Source organism: Lissotriton vulgaris, chromosome 8 (assembly GCF_964263255.1).
Source record: "Lissotriton vulgaris chromosome 8, aLisVul1.2, whole genome shotgun sequence".
In the NCBI taxonomy this organism is placed as follows: domain Eukaryota; kingdom Metazoa; phylum Chordata; class Amphibia; order Caudata; family Salamandridae; genus Lissotriton; species Lissotriton vulgaris.
The window spans coordinates 106,975,379-106,989,702 of NC_141696.1; positions in this window are offsets into that span (position 1 = coordinate 106,975,379).

Here is a 14,324-nt window from a genome sequence, read left to right on the forward strand (position 1 = left end):
AAGGTAAGAAGATTAATTCTGGGGTAGGGATTAAAACATTTACTCCTAACTGGCAAAACAAATGGAGGACTGTTTGTTGCTACTGTCTACTTTGGGTGTCGTGAGCATAATTCCTGCCATAGTCCAGTCCAGTCCAGTTATTTTACATTGAAGTGTCTTCCTGTCCCCTTAATGCTTTTAAAAAACCCACATATACTTAGATACTGACTAGCAAATGAGTGCTGCCTGTCGGGGCTTTGTTATCGATAACAATGCAACGAATGAGCAGAACGTTAATGCTCACTAACTACGTATAGCAACAAGACAATAGCACATATATGGTAATAAGTTGGGCAAACCTGTGGACTTTCAATTTCTTCTAGAGTACGTCACCTGTTTAACCTTAGGAGAACATAGTGACACCCAGACCTTTTATTGTAGTCTCTTAATGCATCTTTTACATAAGTGCTATGGAGTAAACTTCATGACTTGTCCGAAGTCAACTCATTCATATTTTTAGCACCAATAAGTCTTCCAGTTGCTAGTAGGCGCACTGGGAATTACAACCCTTTGACTATTTAAATGTGTTTATCCAGTCGTTCACCAGACACCATCTAGCATGATGGCACGCTGTATATTTATAGGGACACTACAGACAAAAGGCATATTCCTTTATAGAGCAACATGTTTATAAAATAGAAATTGAAAATTCTTTTAAAACTTGGCTACACCCTAACCATAAATATATATGTTTGGCACTCTAAGTATTTTCAGATTCCAAACTCAAGAGTAAACTGTTGAATTATTGCATTTTCATTGCATACTATACTGTCTACCACACTGTTCTTCTACAAGTCTTTTCTCTTAATGGGACGCTTAGAAATATGTCCTATTGTACATATTTCTGATTATACAAGTGGGCAGCCCTATATAACTTTTATCGCATTATGTCTTGTTATGATCTTGCTACTATATGTTGTCTTTTATGTTTACTTGGCGTTCACATGCTTTTTAGCCTTAACAAAGCCCAGAGGGAGTAGATGTCTGTTGATTTTTCCTAATATAAATATATTGGCTTCGATAAGTTTTAAGACTTTTCCATTTGGACGGTTTCCATACATTGATAGTGGAGAGGTAATGCGTGACCAATCATGAGAAAATAGTTATGGTTGGCAAATACAGCAATTTTTGCCTGAAGCATTTATAAGAAAAAAATCTGTTGGAAAGAAATTCCTAATTTTTAATATTTTAATGGAGGTACCCACTATGGAAAACTTTGTTACAATTAAGTGGCTTTTCTGGTATTTCCTCATCATCAGATTACATTTGCTAAAGCTTAAGTTATATTTTCACTTTAATTTTCAGTGATACTCTCAATTGTTGCTGAAGCCTAATATCAATCTAATTCAACAGCAAGTTTGTCTGGTCAGTACTTAGATGAGCGTAAATATATTTTAAAAAACTATGCAACCCTATCTTCCATCTGAGAAGCATATAAAGCAGTGCCCCAGCTGGCATGATATTTTTTTGCCCAAACTGATTACAAGGATATATACAATTCTACACCCCGTTATTTGCAATAGGAGTATACCAAAATTACATTTTATTTTTATTATTTTACAGTTGTTTACCGATATGTGAGTTTTTTAGATTTGAGAAAGGGTCCAATCGTATCTCCCACTTGTAAAGTTGTAAAACTATTCTGAAGCAATGAGCATGTGCCGTAGCTTCCTAATTGGAGAGGCCATGGTCACATGCATCCATTCTGTTGAGAATGCGGATGAAGGGGTGATTTTAGGCTTAACTAAATTTTGCTGTTGTGTGGATACGTTTTTGTAGTTGTCGAGTTGCCATTCTTTTGTCATTTCAAAGTAAGAGTGCTGCCATTTGGCAGCTGAGATGCATTTTTTTTTCAACTACATATTTTTTGTTACCTTCTGAATTCGTAAATGCTATCTAATGGTTCATTGAATAAGTCAGTAATACATGGAGTACTTGGTTCGTTCATGGCATTTGACGCAATCCTTGACGGCTCATCGTGCATGTTTGAACCCAAAAATGACCCTGCCATCTCACCCACTTTGGATATGTGTCTTCAACACCCGTTGCCACCACTTCCACGTACCATTAAACCTGGATGGATCGCATTTCTTGATTAACTGCACTTTGGAATTTACCTCTCTGAACTGGGGGGTTTTTGGTTACCAGTGACCCCCCAGGGTTATGTCACACGTCTTGGAAGTATAGATAATGGGGTAAGGGCTAAACCACTCTTTATAGTCCACTAATATCTAGGGAAGCAGGTGAGCGTACCCCTAGCCCTTGGAGGAGGGGGCATGCAGAGTTGCTTATATACATGTTAGATCTGAACTAGATCACTGCCTAGACATATTTGCAATCTCAGACAAGCTAAGGACTCCTTCCTGGTTGAGATGAATTCTTCACTTCTAAAAATGTTTCTAGAATTGTGAAACAGAAGGGCTGATGTTGCCCTTATTATTAATAATGTAGGGGCATCGACCACTGCCTCACAGTTGCAGACTTTTAAGGCGTTTGAGACGCCAGTGGGCAAAGTTTTTATGACCCCCTAAATCCATGTGAATTGTTGCCTGTGTTCATAGACCTCGCACTCACAATTCGCTCTTTGACGAAGATTTTCTGGAGGAGTTGAATTGTGTGATGGGCCATGAGAGCACTTGGTCTCCTGCGGGGGACTTTAATTTCTTGGAAATCGGGAAGATAAAGAGCAGATATCATCTTTACTGAACCCTGACTTGTGGAGTTGATCAAAACTCCCACTTATGAAAAGGGTCCCACCCTTGATCGGCTTTTTACTATAGATATCTTTGCTCCATCAGATATTCAGACCATCTTCAAGCCTTGGACTGATCTTGCTTTATATCCTGCCAGTTGATCTATGAGGACTAATCCGATGGGGAGCAAAATAATGGTCTCTGTGTTTGATCAGATATAGCGGACTAATTAAGCAATTGAATCTCTGGTGATATCTTTTCAAATGCCGGACCAGACCCGAGTAGAGTAGTGAGTTGATGCACATAAGACGCGTTGACTCGGGACATGTGACCAGCAGCACCTGGAGAGATTTTAGCTTAAGAAGTAATTTACCGCCTCAGAAGTGGTTTATGCAGGAGTTGCTATCAACTAAAGCCCAGCTCCTTGTTTTCTGAAAAACTGTCACAAGAGCAGCTCAGGGAACAAGGAGGCAATAGATACATTGCGTAAATGCTGTATCGGTGACATACAAGCAGCACCATTCCATTTATATAACCGGAGTTAAGTCTGGAACATATACAGATGAATTATAAGCGATTTTAAGAGATGTGACTGTGACCAGATCCCTCGCTGAGCTCCCGGGTGGTAAGCAGGAGGCTGTCTTGGCTCAGTTGATCAAGGACAGATGACACCTTGGTGATTTACTTACACCTTTCCTTCACTTCTTTATCTTTCAGCCATGTTAAATGGCACATTGAGGCTTTTAAGCCAACTGTTTGTGAACCATGTTTGTGTTTTTGTAAAGAGAAACCATGCCTAAGAAGAAGAGGCCAGGGCAGCAGGGTCAGAAGGTCCATGGACTGCTGTGTCTGTAGTATGGAGGGCGGTAAAGAATCCATAGAAGGCAAACCGCATCCTGCATCCCAGAGCCCACAGGGGTGAATCCCCTACGGAAAAGTAGTTTGCCCCTGCTTTTGCACGAGAGACATTTGTGCAGCTGAAATGTTTATAGTGCTAGTCTCTGTCCCGTGTGACTGGGAAATGTTGGTGTAAGTCTGCATCATCCCTCTGTTTGTTGACTCCCTGTAGCTTTTAGGAACTATGCAAAATCTGGAAAATTACTTTCCCTTGATTTTTCACAACAGTTGACCAACCAGTTGGATATTATTTTAGGGGGGGGGGGAATTGTGCAAAAAGTAGTATGCCAGTTCTAGTACCCCCTGGAATAGTGGCTTCTCTTAAAATAAGTCTTCATTTTGTCCAGTTTACACACTCCATGGGAGTGTGTTAATATTCAGCATGAAAGAGCAAGAACGCAATGTTTAGGGCACCTACATATCAAAACCGCAATAAAGCAAATGAAGAGGTCCTGTCCCCTCCAAAGATAGAGTGCAGAATGGGCAAGGAGAACAATCTGCAATGTAAACAAGCTTGGGATAGACTTAAAGAAAGCCTACCATATTTAAGGGGCCAATGCACTCAAAAAACAAGCCTGAATGCAAAATGAGTAACATACTGAAGGTAGCCGTGATAAACTGACAAGAGTATCAGGGGCCTCTTGGGCTCACCAAATGTGCTAAACCATGCACCCTCAAAAAACCAGTACCAGTGCCTTCGAAAACACTTTACCTTACATCCGACATTCCCAAGGAGACCAGTGTATATTAGAGCATTGGAATGATGGGAGCTCCATTGAAAATGATGGAGTAGCTCCAGGCTTATAATGACTGGTATATGGCCAGAGCTCCAACATGCCAATGTTTGTCTTCACGTTTCTCCCTTTTTAATTTAGAACCTTCTACCCTTAGTGGGTGTAATGTTCTAATAACCCATAGCACTTATGCCTCGGGCTATGCCTATTATTAAAGGCCCTCACTCTCGTTCTATGCCCTTGCCTGTGGCTCAGACCTATAACTCGGTTCAGGGCCTTTAACAACTGGTATAGCTCTCTGCCATCGGCTGTAAAGCTATATTACATTCGCTCTGGCCTAGCTTGGTGACCTTACGACATGGTGTTCTCCGAGTTTAGATTGTTCACGTGGTCGTTTGTATGGTTTCACTCCTGATACTACTTTCGTCATCACCTCCAGGCAGAAAAGTAAGCCCCATTGTTTTCCATGTGGACTGTCGCACTGCTGTCTAGGGACTTCTCACAGAGCGGGGCTTCTCCACCTCCAGTAGATAAAGAAAAGCAGCTGGCAGTAGTGCTGGCTAGTAGGAGGGTCCTACATCTAACATCTGCTACCTGGTGGTTCTTTGAGGAGGTGGGCTTCCAACAGATAAGTGACCTCACTATAGCCTATGCCTTCTAGCTTGTTTTAATGTTTTTCTCAGTTATAGAGCAATGAATGAGGTAACTTCATTCAAGAATAGACCAAGCGTACAAATCAAACTGTGCAAACTCAATAGTCTTAAAAAGAACAAATAACAGATGAAAATGGACGTGACATAAGTGGTAGTACAATGAAATTGTGAATAAATCAGTGTAAATACTTTCACTTGGAACTGGCATTTTCTACATGCCACTGCTCACCTTGGAGGCTAATGTTTGTAATTGGAGTCTACTTGTGGAGTACAAGTCATGAGTATATCTTGATTGTGTATCACAGAGTGCCGGGCACCACGTATTAAGAGACCGACAGCATCATCACCTGATTAGTATAAAATGCATTTATTCTGCGAGTTCAACTAATCTCATTTGACCTTGGTGAGATACAGCTACTTGCTTGGGATTGGTTCCGCTGAAGAATGTTTTAGTCTATAACCGGGTTTAAAATCAGATAGCCCATTGAAGATGTGCCTAGACACAGTTGTATGACACAACCACACATTAATATTCAATGCGTTCCTTAACGCAGACCGAACAACGAATGCGTCTGAACCACACATTCCATTTACAATACAAGTTGTTACAACAACTTGCCTTAGGCGGATGATGAACTTTGGAATAGTATTATTTACTATTCCAACTCCAGTCAATGTAACAGTAGGGAAAGCATTGGACTTTAAAGTCCAACGTTGCTTGACCCAACGCATGGCATTGTAACGACTTGCGTTGTAAATGTAATGAGTGGTTCAGACGCATTAGTTATTCAGCCCGCGTTGCAAGGGCAACGCGTTGTTCGGCGGGGAGAGGAGTTGGCCTAACTGCTACGGCGGTCGACCTCGAATCTGGAGAACTGGGTTTAAGTCTCAGCAATGACGCTGAACAGCCTGTGATTCTGGGTAAATCACTTACACTCCCAGTGCCTAACAAAAATGAATGTGTCCTCCTGTAATGCCTCTGGTGCTATGTAAAGCGCTCTGATACCCGATTGGAGTCAAGTTCGCGCTATATAAAACTCTGTACAAAAAATATATATATATATTATTTTCCATTTCCCGCCTAAACACACAGAGACAACTCTAAGCTTGGATTTAGCTAAAAGTACTGTGCAAGGTGGGTACAGTCGGACTGGCCTATTGAGCAGTCGGGCAGTGCCTGAAGAGCTTGGCTGACAGAACAGTTTGTGAGTCTGTTTTTTAGCAGTTTGTAGGCCTGTTTCATGGCCAGGTGGTCTGGTTTTTAGTGTTGATTTTCCTGATATTACTGCAAAACTCACCTGCTGCCAACCCAAATATCTTTAGTCTCCATTACCTTGCAAAATACTCATACTCTTTACTAGTCAAAAATTGGCATGATTCGCAAACGTACCCCACTTTTTTTAGCGATCTTGTTTGCTGATAGAGGCCACTTTTACTTTGATGCCCTGGCCTATTTTTGTTCCATCTGACCCTGTTGGTTGGAAGTGTGGTTTCCAAGGGTTGCCCGATATTGTTAACTGAGGGTGTCTGACACAGTCTTTGCTACTGTTGCTGTTTTAGAGTACCAGGTCCTGGCTTGTGGTGGACATGATGCTTCTCTCTGTGTTCCGTAATACAGCTGAAGATTGTTACTGATGAAGTTGTTGCGCCATCAATGTAATTTCTGGCTTACAGGTCCCCGTATTTTTGGTTCTTCGGTTAGTGACTGAGGAGTATGTGTGTCCTGCAGGCACTCATTGAACATGGGAATGGTGAGGTAGGAGGCTGCGAGAGCTGAGGCTGCTTCCCTGCTGCTGAGTTTATGCATGTGGCTTATTGGCAAATTAGAATGAGTCTAGTTCCCTAACAACTGGTATCTTCCCTGAGTCATGGAAACACGCCATTGTTCTACCGCTCAGAAAAAAACTTAAAGGAGTGCCTGGCGATTTGAGCAACTATCGCCTTATCTCTCTCCTCCCAGCCACTGCAAAAATGAAGGATAAGTGGGTTCAAAGGCAGCTATCCTCGTTTGTCGAGGAATCTGGCACCTTGCATGATATCCCATCTGGGTTCAGATTGGCTTTAGTACTGAAACGGCCCTCTTGGAGGTATGAGAATCAATACGAAAGACAGTGGACAAGAGAGCATCAGCGATGCTGGTGCTCCTAGACTTGTCCGCTGCATTTGACAAAGTAGACCATGCAATATTGCTGCACAGACTCAAGGAGATCGGCTTGAGGGGGCTGGCTTTGAGCTGGCTGAACTTGTTTCTCCAACCGGACACAACAGATCGCTCTGCAAACTCACAAATCCAAAAGCAAGCAGATCTGGTGTGGAGTCCCTCAGGGTTCAGCACTCAGCCCGCTCCTTTTTAATATCTATCTGGCCCCACTGTTCTCGCTTATAGCCAATTGGGGTGTGAAGGCTATTCCTTACGCTAACGACACCCAGTTGGTGTTCTCTTTTAAAGATCAAGCGGACAATGCCTTTAAGAACTTCAAGGGTTGCTTGACAGATATCTCCTTATGGATGAATAACAACAAATTGAAGCTAAATGATGAGAAAACGGAGGTACTATTCTTTGGATATACTCTCCAGCTGCCGTCGGACCTATGGTGGTCACAGGACATGGGTCCTCCACCCACCCGGCAAAGTCTGCTAAAAATTTGGGGATTAAATGTGGGAGACTGATCTCTTGCTTTCAGCTCAGATCATGCGGGTGTCCTCAACCTGCTTTGGTAAACTGAAAAGCTTACGAAAATGCATCCATTTATTACCTGAGGACTGTCGCCGCGTATCCATGCCACGGTGACGGCTAAATTTGACTATGCGAACAGCCTATATGTAGGTTTACCTGCATATTTGATTAAAAGGCTGCAAATGGCCCAAAATGCAACTGCAAGAATGATTAGGTGAGTACCCTTCCGCCATCATATCTCCCCACACATCAAGCTACTCCACTGGCTGCCTGTGGCTAGGAGAAATGAATCTAAGGCTCTGACCATTGGTTTCCGCACCCTACATGGTAAGTGTCCGAGCTACTTGAAACGGCGCTTATGTAGCTATAAACAGAATAAGCTCTTGAGATCTAATTCCTTAAACCTATTATGCATTCCGAGGTTTAAGAAGGCGCGATTGGAGGGAGATCCTTCATGATTGCATCTTCTAAGCTTTGGATTGCCTTGCCTAACTTTTTATGGCAGATAGATTGTGAGCCATTGTTCAGGATAGCACTGAAAACTTGTCTCTTTAGCCTAGATCCGATGTACTAGGTAAGTGTGAGTAGTTCGGACGACTCGTTCTTCTGTCTTGCTTAGCGCCGGGACACCTCTGCTGGAGGTAGCTGTTAGCGCTTTTACAAATGCCAGTATTATTATTATTCCATTCCAGCCTGCCTTCGTTTAGTCCTAGAAACATAGACATAAATAGCAGGAACCCCCTGGCCAGTCTCGTCTCTCTAAATGCAGCAGGCCCAAAGCTTTGTCTCCATCTCCTTTCCATTTGATTCTGAATCATTCTTTCCAAAATTTCTGCAGCTGTGAGGCTCTTCGGGTTGACATTTGGGATGAAAACTGAAAATAAACCAGAAAATCATTATTTCGAGGTGGTTAGATGGTGTAAGCCCTTGACCAGAAGTAATCATGTCTTGGAGGTTTCCGTTCTGAGCTTACCTCTTCTGTGCATTTTCTGGCCTTTTATTTCCAAATTCTGGCTTTTGACCTTGATTAATAAAGCTGAGTTTAATCCAGCTCTGGCCCTCGTTGCTTGTGTCAGTAATCTGGGAAAACCGCGTATATTCCACTTTTACAAACTTACACCAGGACACCTCAGGTCTTTCCCTCCTCTCCAACCAGGGTTATCCTCAGCATTTCCAGAAGATATAAATACAGCAAGGATTTCCTTTTGTGCTGTGTACCTAATTTAGACCACTTAGGCCCAATTTTTTTTTTTTTAAACTTGCCCATGCCTAAGCATTTGAGAAAATTGAACAAAAATGTATTTATTACTCTACAAAAAGTCCAGAATGTACCTTCATTCTGCATTGTCAACTCTACGTTTAAAGAACAGTGTTTATGCAAATTGGAGCCCTTTGTAGCCTCGTCAAGGGAATGAAGCAGTATACAAATTTGACAATACAGTACAATGGTGCAATACGTTTTCTTATCCTGTTGGAGACAACAGTGACTCTGTGTGACCACTGGAGATGCACACAAAGGCTCCATCTCTTGGCCCCAATCAAGATTTAATTCTACTTCATTAATGTCTCTTGGTATCGCCAGAAGTTTGGGGGGTCGGGTTTCATCTCTTTCCTGTTATCTGTCTGGTCACAAACATTCTCAGACTGAATAAGGACTGATGGGCGAGTTGCAAGGGCTACAAAGATACTGTGTTTAGCCAAAGCATAATATTTTAGTCAGTGTTCTGAATATTTAGATTAAAAGTAGTAGGAGATCACCAGTAACATAATCATGTAGCATGTTTATGGTACATGCAACAATTTAGTATGTGAAACCCAAAAACAAGACGGGTGATTTGAAACATGCCTTTGGTCGAGGGTGTAGTTTAGTTTGTTACCTGATTTTTTGCACATAAAATATGATTAGATTCTAGATTGATTTTGCAATGTATTTCAGTCGCATGTAACCAAAAATGAAATCATGGGTGTATGTATGTTCAGGGCCACTGGAATTATCCAATTCTGCTGATTTTTTTTTTCTTTCATAATTATGAGTTAACAGCACTTGCCGCATAATCATTTGCAAATTTCAACAAAACATATTTCTGGCTCAAACAGATCAAAAGTTACTTAAAGTGCTGCATGTGGTGTTGTGCACTGGCAAACCATTTAATTAGTCACCTTCCAGTTGCTGATTTCTGGATCCAGGGGTTAAATAGGTGCTAATGAGTTGATATTTTTAGAACTACATAAATACGTGTTCAGATGACAAAATAATGCTGCCTGTTCTGCTGAACGCTACATATTTTGACTTTTTGTGACTCATAATTTATTCAGCACTGCTTCATGATTGGGGCTTTCATTGCGGCATAATTCCAGTAGCCCTTCTTATGGTCAATGCCACATTTTGTATCTTTTCAAATTCAATCAGCATGTTAGAAGGAACATTGTGCACTCTGTACATAAATGAAATGTTGATCTAAACTTTTACTGCTGCATTTTCTATGCTATTGTCTGGGAAGAATAGTCTTTTGAATGTACTATGCTTTGTACTAGTTGCTTGTCCTATTGATAGTTCGACACAAGTGTTGAGCTGAATTGATCCTATTTCTGACTGTGAGGCTTTTGGGCTTCGTGATATGTCCACTCAAATGTCCCCTTCTTGGGTATTTGATTCCACAGCTGCCTCCACCCCCACCCCATCTTCAAGTACATAAATGTACTTAAAAACAACAAAATTAAGGCATTTTGTTTGTGTCTGCAATGCACCAGGTTGGGTTTTTATGCACATGAGAACCACTGCTTGAGGGCCGAAAAGTAGCAGAGTGAGGGCTTTGGTTGAAGGTAAAGTTCAATATCTGTGGTAGTGGGTACCACTTACCTGTCATTTAGAGGGTCATTGCTGTAGCCTCTGCATGCCTAGCATTTTGTTGATGGCATTATGAAGAAGCCTGCACAGGTCTGGAGTTAGTGCATAGGCGTCTGAACCCGTATGATGACTATGCACTGTCCTGAATTGTATTTGAGTAACATTCAACTTGTAAAAAAATGTTTTTAAAAGGGCTGAGAGGAGTTTTCTTGGGTACTCTTTATATTCTCCAATGTGTTTTGCTACTTTACATGAAAAGTCATTAAGTGCCTCTTCTTTCACTTATCCTCTAGTATCACAGTTTCTTTTCGTGATTTAAGCAACAGCCTTTGGATGCCAAATACTATCGGCCTCTTTTCACGTCTGCCAGTATGTACGTCTACCTGCGTGTGCCCCAAACTTGAACTGATGATCATGTAAACCAGAATGTCAAACCGATCTTACCTGGAGGTTGTCCAAAGCTGGTCTAGGTGGCCGGTTCCATTTCACATTTTTAGGATAATCCATGACTATGCCAATTAAGCTTATTGCAATCCATTGTATGCAAATGTATGAAATGCTTATCTTGAAAGTTTGAGGTGGATCTGGCCCCCGTGGACCATCAACGCTTGTTCAATCTCCGGACCAGCAGATGCTGCAGATTGTGTTTCAAGCCACTATGCTGAATGAATCTAAAGCTTTCTTAAAGCAATGACCTTTATGTCCCACATTTGTGATGGTGTGAAGACTGTTTGTAGATGTTGAAAGGACAGAGTTCCCACAGCTGCTCTTATGGATCACTGCAGGGAAGAATACACACATGATGTAAATAACATCTTTATCTTTTGACGGTTTCTTTCCTCTTATTGTGAGAATTGGGTCCCATCTGCAGAAGGCTTCTGACCACATGGTATGTCAGCATAAATATTTAATACTCTTCCATGCAGACATCGCTTTGTGTCCTAAAAAACGGGTTTAGCTTGTGCCCTTCCACGAGCTGCAAGTGCTACACTTTTGTTTTCCTGTTGTCAGAACGAGGCTGCCGTCCAGCCAGAAAGACTTTCATACTTTGGCCCATGCTACCCGCTTGCACATCCTCTGCCTGCATGGACCAGGGAGGGGGAGACTCCACGGCCTTCTTAATGGGGCTTGAGGGTGTGATGTTTTTTTTAGTACTGGAGTTTCATAATGTTGGAGACTTTGTTGTGCATTGATCACCTGGGAATGTGTCTATTTCAAATCTAATAAAGCATGTAAAATATCCGTGTAAGTTCTTAAAAAGGTCTCTGATTTTATTTCCAACCCACGTTATCTATGAACCTAGTACGTTTTTATGTGGCCCCCCATTTTCACCTCCAAATATAACGGATTTTGTGTTTATATGTTGCTTTCTAAAATTTACACTCGACCAAGCCTGTAGGATTCTCTGTTTTTTCATCCGTGATTTAAAGGGCACGTCTTTGCTTTGCATTTGGAATAAATGGATATGTGCACCAGTTGCTAATATATATAAAGTCTCTTCCACCAGTTATATAGCAAAGCGGAACACACAGTAAGCCACTCATTCATGAGAGACACACAGGTCATCATTGTGACCACAGAGGAATTACAGTGCTGTAGATTCGCCCGATGGTCAATCTGTTACTATACCTTGCGGTTTAACCCTGGTCTGAAATTTCTACACATGTCTGTAATTCAGAACAAGGGATAACATGCAGAATTGAATTTAACACATCAGGGAATGTATTGCAATAAGTTTCCAGGTTGGTCCCCCTCATTGGATCCCGGAGTAGACATTTGTTTCTGAATCGATTGTGGTGTCATTGTCTAATCTGTTCCCTCTCAGCTCCAACGTTCGATTTCTCAGATTCAAGACTTATCTGGAGTTGAATGTGACTTTTGGCATCAACTGGTTTGCACCAATGTTGACAGCACCAATGGACATGCTTTTCTAGATGTGGTTCTCATCAGCTAAGGCATGGTGCTTTATGCCAAATTCTCTACCTTGGAGCCAACGCTCATGCTGTGTCTGTTCCCCAGAGGAATGATCCTCATCTCCGCGACCAGTGTAATTTAAAGCTAATGATTTCTTCAGTGTCTTCCTCCAAACCCCGAGGTGTAGTCCTAGTCCGGGGCATTGGTGCAGTTTTTCAGGAGTAGGTACCTGGAGTTTGCTCATCTCTGGAGTTGTTTTAGCTCACCTACATGGGGCTCTTCTCCTGATGCCTTCCAGCCTACTGGGTGGACCCTGTTTTTCGTTGTTGGATCCAAGCAGGTTTAAATCCTTATTTTTAGCTCTCGACTAGCGTGGGCTGCGCTTGCGCAGTCTCGCTGACGAGATTTTGTTTTTCAGTACTGGGGCTTGAACCCGCCTCTCTCTTCCATTGGCTAGCTTCATAAATGGAGGCTTGCCATTGGAAGAGATGTGCGTCACTCATTTCTAGCTCCGTCTTGTTTAATTTTTTATTAGTAAATCGTTTTTTATTGGTATTTTACAGCAACAACACATCAAATAAAAGTCTAGGATATGTGATTGCAAAAATAATTAACCAAATCGGAGGAGCAAAATAAGTACTCGTGACTTGGGAGATAATACAACCTCCTGAATACAAATAGTCTCTGTGCCACAATTTCATGCAACTTGGGTACAATCGTGTTAACAGTAAGGGAAAAGTGTTTCCAAGAACAGTCATCCTAATGTTGTAGGATTTGTTTTAAAAAAATGGACTGAGTATTGGGAATGATATGGGAAACAGTGGTTGCACTCATCCATAAGAACATATGGCATGCGTAAATGGCTCGGGTGTGGGGGTGTTGTACAGATTTGCAGATCGATTACACACCGGTAAGGGGGCCCAGGGATAAGGAAGGTAGAGGAGAGAGGGAGATGTGTGAATAGTGTATGAGGACAAGGAGAATGGTGGGCATCCGGAGGTACCTCACAGAACTTTTCAAGCAGTGTGTCCCAGAGATGGTTGAGATATTTACAAAGACCTTTTACCTCCTCCTTGTGCAACTGCACACTCTGCTTGAGCCCATGCATGTACCGAACGTGTTCACGCAGAGGCCATTGGGGGAGTCGCTGCTTTCCATTTGCAGGTAATCATCCTCTCTACTAAGAGGAGGGCCAGGTCCGCAAACCTCATCACCACTTTTTTTTTTTGGTTTGTTGGTACAGCCCACGTATACATACCTCCCAGGTGTAGGGGAGTGTGGTCTATGTACAGTGTGTGAGGTGTGGCCTGATGTTTCTCCTGTAGGACGCCAGTGCTGGGCGTAACCAAAGTGTATGGATTATGTCCGCAGCAGATGTCTGGCAGCAGGGGCAGCAAGACACCAGTGAGGGATAGTGTGGTAAACTTGCCAGTCGATATCTGTGCAAGCTCGACAAAGATCAGGGTTCTCACAATGTTGTGAGGGAGTGTGTAAAGCAATGGCCAAGCCAAATAGCTAGGTGCCTCCTGTTATCGAAGTGTCTAAATATTGTATGAGCAAATGTTGTGCAGGTTCCTGTTGCAGAATCTCCCAGGACAGAGATAGTGGTCCGATTGTCAAACAGTCGGAGAAGTCCATCTGCAAACAGGTCACTGATGGTGTGTAACCCTGCCTTGTGCCACTGCGACAATGTTATGTTATGTTAATTTATTTCTTCTATAGCGCTCGGCTACTCCAAGGAGCATCCCGGCGCTTTGGCGAAGAATATCAGCAGGTAAAACAACACATAACAACTGAAATGCAGACAGAACAAAAGGGAAAAAGAAATATTTGGTAAAAAGCCATGTTTTAAGGTCTTTCCTAAAAACG